The sequence below is a fragment of the Salmo salar genome, chromosome 26 (genome assembly GCF_965601325.2).
Source record: "Salmo salar chromosome 26, fSalSal1, whole genome shotgun sequence".
In the NCBI taxonomy this organism is placed as follows: Eukaryota; Metazoa; Chordata; class Actinopteri; order Salmoniformes; family Salmonidae; genus Salmo; species Salmo salar.
Window position 1 is genome coordinate 30,815,133 of NC_138316.1, and position 6,000 is coordinate 30,821,132.

A 6,000-nucleotide genomic window follows, 5' to 3' on the forward strand; every position below is an offset into this window, starting at 1 on the left:
CATTGCTCCTGCGTATTTCTCATAATCCCCGTGCGCATTTGTTGAACGCAGCTAAGCAACATTGGTTAATCAATCAAATTGATACAAACTGGCAGCAATACACCATAAAATATCAGTTAAAAGTACAATAGTATAGTCAGTGATGCATAGTATCGTTATTAAAGCACATTAAAACCCGTATAAGTAGAAGAGGAGCGACGGTTGGTCCGTACTTGTGAAGCTACGGACACCTCTCCATGACCCGTTGCTGCTGTCGTCCTGCTGCGTCTGAGGAGAGACTGCCCATTCTGATGGAACTTTAAGACTCACCTTCTCATGAGAGATAGACGATATACATTCAGAGCTTTTAAATCAGGTCCTCTCTCTCTCTCTCCACGTGATTTTTTATAATTGAAAATGTTCTTTCTGCTCCTCCCTCCCTCACTTCATGTTGGATCTTTCTTGGCACGCCGTCGCCACTGTTGTGAAGTGCGCGCCAACATGCGCCCTGGTCTCACCTCGCCAAACCCGCAGCATCAGACCTAAAGGAATATACATTACATGACCAAAAGTATGTGGACACCTGCTCATCAAACATCTCCTTCCAAAAATCATGGGCATTAATATGGAGTCGGTCCCCCCTTTGCTGCAATGACAGCCTCCACTCTTCAGGGAAGGCTTTCCACTAAATGTTGGGACATTGCTGCAGGGACTTGCTTCCATTCAGCCACAAGAGCATTAGTAAGGTCAGGCACTGATATTGGCCGATTAGGTCTGGCTCGCAGTTGGTGTTCCAATTCATCCTAAAGGTGTTCGATGAGATTGATTTTAGGGCTTCTGTGCAGGCCAGTCAAGGTCTTAAACACTGATCTCGACAAATTATTTCTGTATGAACCTCACTTTGTGCACGGGGGCATTGTCATGCTGAAACAGGAAAGGGCTTTCCCCAAACTGTTGCCACAAAGTTGGAAGCACAGAACCGTCTGAATGTCATTGTATGCTGTAGTGTTAAGATTTCCCTTTAATGCAACTAAGGGGCCTACTAAGAACCATGAAAAACATCCCCAGACCATTATTCCTTCCCCACCAAACTTTACAGTTGGCACTACACATTGGGGTAGGTAGCGTTCTCCTGGCATCTGCCAAACCCAGATTCAATCGTTGGACTGCCAGATGGTGAAGTGTGATTCATCACTCCAGAGAACGCGTTTCCACTGCTACAGAGTCCAATGGCGGTGAGCTTTACACCATTTCAACCTCACAATAACAGCCCTTACAGTTGACTAGGGCAGCTCTAGCAGGGCTGACTTGACGAACTGACTTGTTGAAAAGGTGGCATCCTATGACGGTGCCACGTTGAAAGTGACTGAGCTGTTCATTAAGGCCATTCTACTGCCAATGTTTGTCTATGGAAATTGCAAGGCTGTGTGCTTGATTTTATACACCTGTCAGCAATGGGTGTGGCTGAAATAGCCGAATCCACTAATTTGAAGGGGTGTCAAACATACTTTTGTATATACAGTGCATTCGGAAAGTATTCAGACCCCTTGACTTATTCCACATTTTGTTACATTACAGCCTTATTCTAAAACTGATTAAATTGTTTTTTTCCCTTCGTCAATCTACACACAATACCCCATAATGACAAAACAAAACAGGACTGACTCACATTTTCATAAGTATTCAGACCCTTTACGCTTTTTGTTGAAGCACCTTTGGCAGCGATTACAGCCTTGAGTTTCCTTGGGTATGACGCTACAAGCTTGGCACACCTGTATTTGGGGAGTTTCTCTAATTTTTCTCTGAAGATCCTTTCAAGCTCTGTCAGGTTGGATGGGGAGCGTGACGGTTATTTTCAGGTCAGCTATTTTCAGGTCTCTCCAGAAATGTTTGATCAGGTTCAAGTCCGTGCTCTGGGTGGGCTACTCAAGGACATTCAGAGACTTGTCCTGAAGCCACTCCTGCGCTGTCTAGGCTGTGTGCTTAGGGTCGTTGTCCTGTTGGAAGGTGAACCATCGCTCCAGTCTGAGGTCCTGAGCGCTGTGGAGAAGGTTTTCATCAAGGATCTCTCAGTACTTTGTTCCGTTCATCTTTCCCTTGATCCTGACTAGTCTCTCAGTCCCTGCCGCTGAAAAACTTATCATGATGCTGCCACCCCCACGCCTCACCATAGGGATGGTGCCAGGTTACCTCCAGACGTGAAGCTTGACATTCAGGCCAAAGAGTTCAATCTTGGTTTCATCAGACCAGAGAATCTTCTTTCTCATGGTCTGAGTGTCATTCAGGTGTATTTTGGCAAACTCCAAGCGGGCTGTCATGTGCCTTTTAGTGAGGAGTGGCTTCCGTCTGGCCACTCTACCATAAAGGCCTGATTGGTGGAGTGCTGGAGAGATGGTTGTCCTTCTGGAAGGTTCTCCCATCTCCACAGAGGAACTCTGGAGCTCTGTCAGAGTGACCATCGGGTTCTTGGTCACCTCCCTGACTAAGGCCCTTCTCCCCTGATTGCTCAGTTTGGCCGGGCGGCCAGCTCTAGGAAGAGTCTTGATGGTTCCAAACTTCTTACATTGATGGAGGCCACTGTGTTCTTGGGGACCTTCAATTGTTTACAGAATTGCCTCTACACAATCCTGTCTCAGAGCTCTACGGACAATTCCTTCGACCTCATGGCTTGGTTTTTCCTATGACATGCACTGTCAACTGTGGGACCTTATATAGACAGGTGTGTCCCTTTCCAAATCATGTCCAAACAATTGAATATACCACAGGTGGACTCCAATCAAGTTATAGAAACATCTCAAGGATGATCAATGGAAACAGAATGCACCTGTGCTCAATTTCGAGTATCATAGCAAAGGGTCTGAATACTTATGTAATTGACATGTGGAAAAAGGGAAGGGGTGTGAATACTTTCCGAATGCACATGTGTACATACATGTTGAATTTAATCCGTGGTAAATGCAGCATAGGATACAGAGAATGCAATAGGCCTTCTTCTCACGCAATTAGATTTGGATGACTTATTATAGGCAATTTTCAATAGGATATTTAAAAGTGTTGACAGACTGAATGTAATAAATTTTTTGTAGCATATTGAAGCCATAACATTTTTTGAAAGTATGAACAGTTAAAAATGACAGTTCTATTTTTGTTCTATTTTGATATTTTCTAAAATTGTTTTTTCTTTTACCGAAAGCAAGAAAATAAAACTTCTTTCAGAAATGTTTTAATTTGGACTTTATTTATCTGTTTCTTCTCTCAACTAAATATATTGAATTACAGTTTTCTAAGAAGCGGTAAAAGCACTGTGTTCCATACATAATTAAATAACACACCAGCTTTTGCCATGGGCAATGATTTCTATTAGATATGGTTGATCAGTTCATCCCATTAAAGTCAATGAATGTCCCCTTAAAGCTCTCCAGTGCTTTCCAGGCTTCTCTTATAAAACCTTAAAAGGGCTATTTGGGGGCGTTTTGTTTGTAAAGATGAAATAATTGAAGTGATAGAAAAGGAAAGAGCGAGGTGAGGCCTATATGGATGGGTTATATGTTATTAGTGGTGTTTTCCTCTGGCAGCTTGGATGTATTTCCTCCCATTTAACAGAGTTGTGAAGGTAGGCTACATTTGAATAGGTGAACCCAGGACAAACAGATGGAAAACAATACCTGTCTAAAGTTCATGTTTTAATTCATATGAAGGCCTATTCATGTTAAAGAATAAATGGCAATTTCAAACACATGTACTAACTAAGGACTGAATCTTAACATACATAATGTGAATTTCCATACATATCTTCCATTGATATCAATGTATTAAGATAGCCGGGAATACAAACTAGTGAAACATATCAGTTTGGTTTCCAGGCTAGTATTACGTAACAGTTGAAGTGACGTCTCAGGATAGATTTTCAGCCTTGGTGACATATTACATCCTTACACTTCGATGGATAGGCTGTCCAGCATTGTGCCTGGCTGTCAGCCTAGAAGATGACCTGTGACTGGAGATGGATTGCAGTGATGGCCTAGATCAACTCTATTGTGCTCTGGTTGTCTTGACAGGGGCATATTTGTCCTCCAAAACCACAGCAGTTCTGATAACCTCTGACACCAACCCACATGACATGGAGCACCATCATTCTGTCATAAGGAAGCTTCCCTTCCTTTTAGATGCAGATCCTAGTGACCTAGGTCAAGGATAACTACTAACACCCAGGCCGGCATTTACTGCTGCCTTACCCTTATTTCTGAATCCCATTCTAACTGCTCACGGCAAAGCAATCTCTTCCCTCCCTTCTGGCCTCTATCAACCATCCCTTCCAGGCCCCTGCAGCCAGTCTGTCTTCCTCCATGCCTGTCTGCCTGCCTCCATGCCTGTTTCTCTGTCTGTCTGTCCGTCTGTCTGTGTTCCTGTCTGCCTGCCTGCCTGCCTTTCTGTCTCTGTGTACCAGCATCCGTCCATCCATCTGCCTACCCGCCTGCCTCCTTCCCTTCCTCTCCCTCTCTTCCTTCCCTCCGTCTTCCCTCTGCCCCGGGGCCTCTTCTCTCCATGGGCAAGCTAGATCCTGATCTCAGATCAGATGAGGTTGATGAGACGTGAAATGTCTCTCACAACAGTCCAGAAAGGCCCCAGCCTCCTCTAGGACCATAGCCAGCCAGGGACCCCTGTGCTCTCTGTCCACAACGCTCTCCATCTTCCAGGCCTGCCCTGCCATCAGAGGACCACCCCATCTCTTAACCCTGGAAAGAGCAGAGGCAGGTCCTGGTCATTCAGGCTCAGTCCAAGTGACTCAGGGAAGAGAGTGGAGAAATGTTGTTTGAGCTAGGATGAGTAGGTCATGAGTAGGACTGTTTTCAATATGTTTTGAGATTAAATGAAATTAGTGGTTTCTTAAGTACCATGTTCTTATGTTTCATATTGTACTGAATGCATTGCCAAAGTTATATTGCCAAAGGCATTCAAGTTGATTTCCATGCACTTGTAATATGAACTTAGGCTACAGCACTTTGTTTCTTTATAGATTTAGCCCACATTAAATAATACTAAAGTTTACTATGGAATACTACAGTACTTACTATAGAATTCTGTAGTTAACTGTAGTATAATGTAGAATACTATACTACACAATAATATCCCTCGATCATGTGAACAACTTAGTATAGAATTTTGCAGTATACTGTAGAATACTATAGTAAATACTACAGTATTATCCCCAAAAAACATTGTATTAAATACTAAACTAAATACTACACTATAGTCCGCAAAACACATTTTTATTTACTAGAGTAAATACTACAGTATTTCATTTGCATTTACCCTGCCCATTCCTCTCACCATATCCCAATTTGTGAGAAACCTACAGGCCAAGTACAGTTGAAGTGGGAAGTTTAGCCATCATACCGCTCAGGAGGAGACGCGTTCTGTCTCCTAGAGATGAACGTACTTTGGTGCGAAAAGTGCAAATCAATCCTAGAACAACAGCAAAGGACCTTGTGAAGATGCTGGAGGAAACAGGTACAAAAGTATCTATATCCACAGTAAAACACTTCCCACTCAGCAAAGAAGAAGCCACTGCTCCAAAACCACCATAAAAAAAGCCAGACTACGGTTTGCAACTGCACATGGGGACAAAGATTGTACTTTTTGGAGAAATGTCTTCTGGTCTGATGAAACAAAAATAGAACTGTTTGGCCATAATGAACATCATTATGTTTGGAGGAAAAAGGGGGATGCTTGCAAGCCGAAGAACACCATCCCAACCGTGAAGCATGGGGGTGGCAGCATCATGTTGTGGGGGTGCTTTGCTGCAGGAGGGACTGCTGCACTTCACAAAATAGATGGCATCATGTGGAAGGAAAATGATGTGGATATATTGAAGCAACATCTCAAGACATCTGTCAGGAAGTTAAAGCTTGGTCGCAAATGGGTCTTCCAAATGGACAATGACCCCAAGCATACTTCCAAAGTTGTGGCAAAATGGCTTAAGGACAACAAAGTCAAGGTATTGGAGTTGCCATCACAAAG

At 43.4% G+C, this 6,000-nt stretch overlaps 1 protein-coding gene across 1 annotated transcript in view; it reads right to left on the bottom strand.

Moving 5' to 3' along the window:
* LOC106562417 (sodium-dependent noradrenaline transporter-like) overlaps positions 1-634 on the bottom strand; it is a 72,845-nt gene extending 72,211 nt beyond the window's left edge. The window contains exon 1 of the mRNA XM_045708623.2: positions 213-634. The gene's annotated coding sequence lies outside the window, so the exon portion shown is untranslated. The remainder of the gene's footprint in view (positions 1-212) is intronic.
* Between the last annotated feature and the right edge of the window lie 5,366 nt (positions 635-6,000).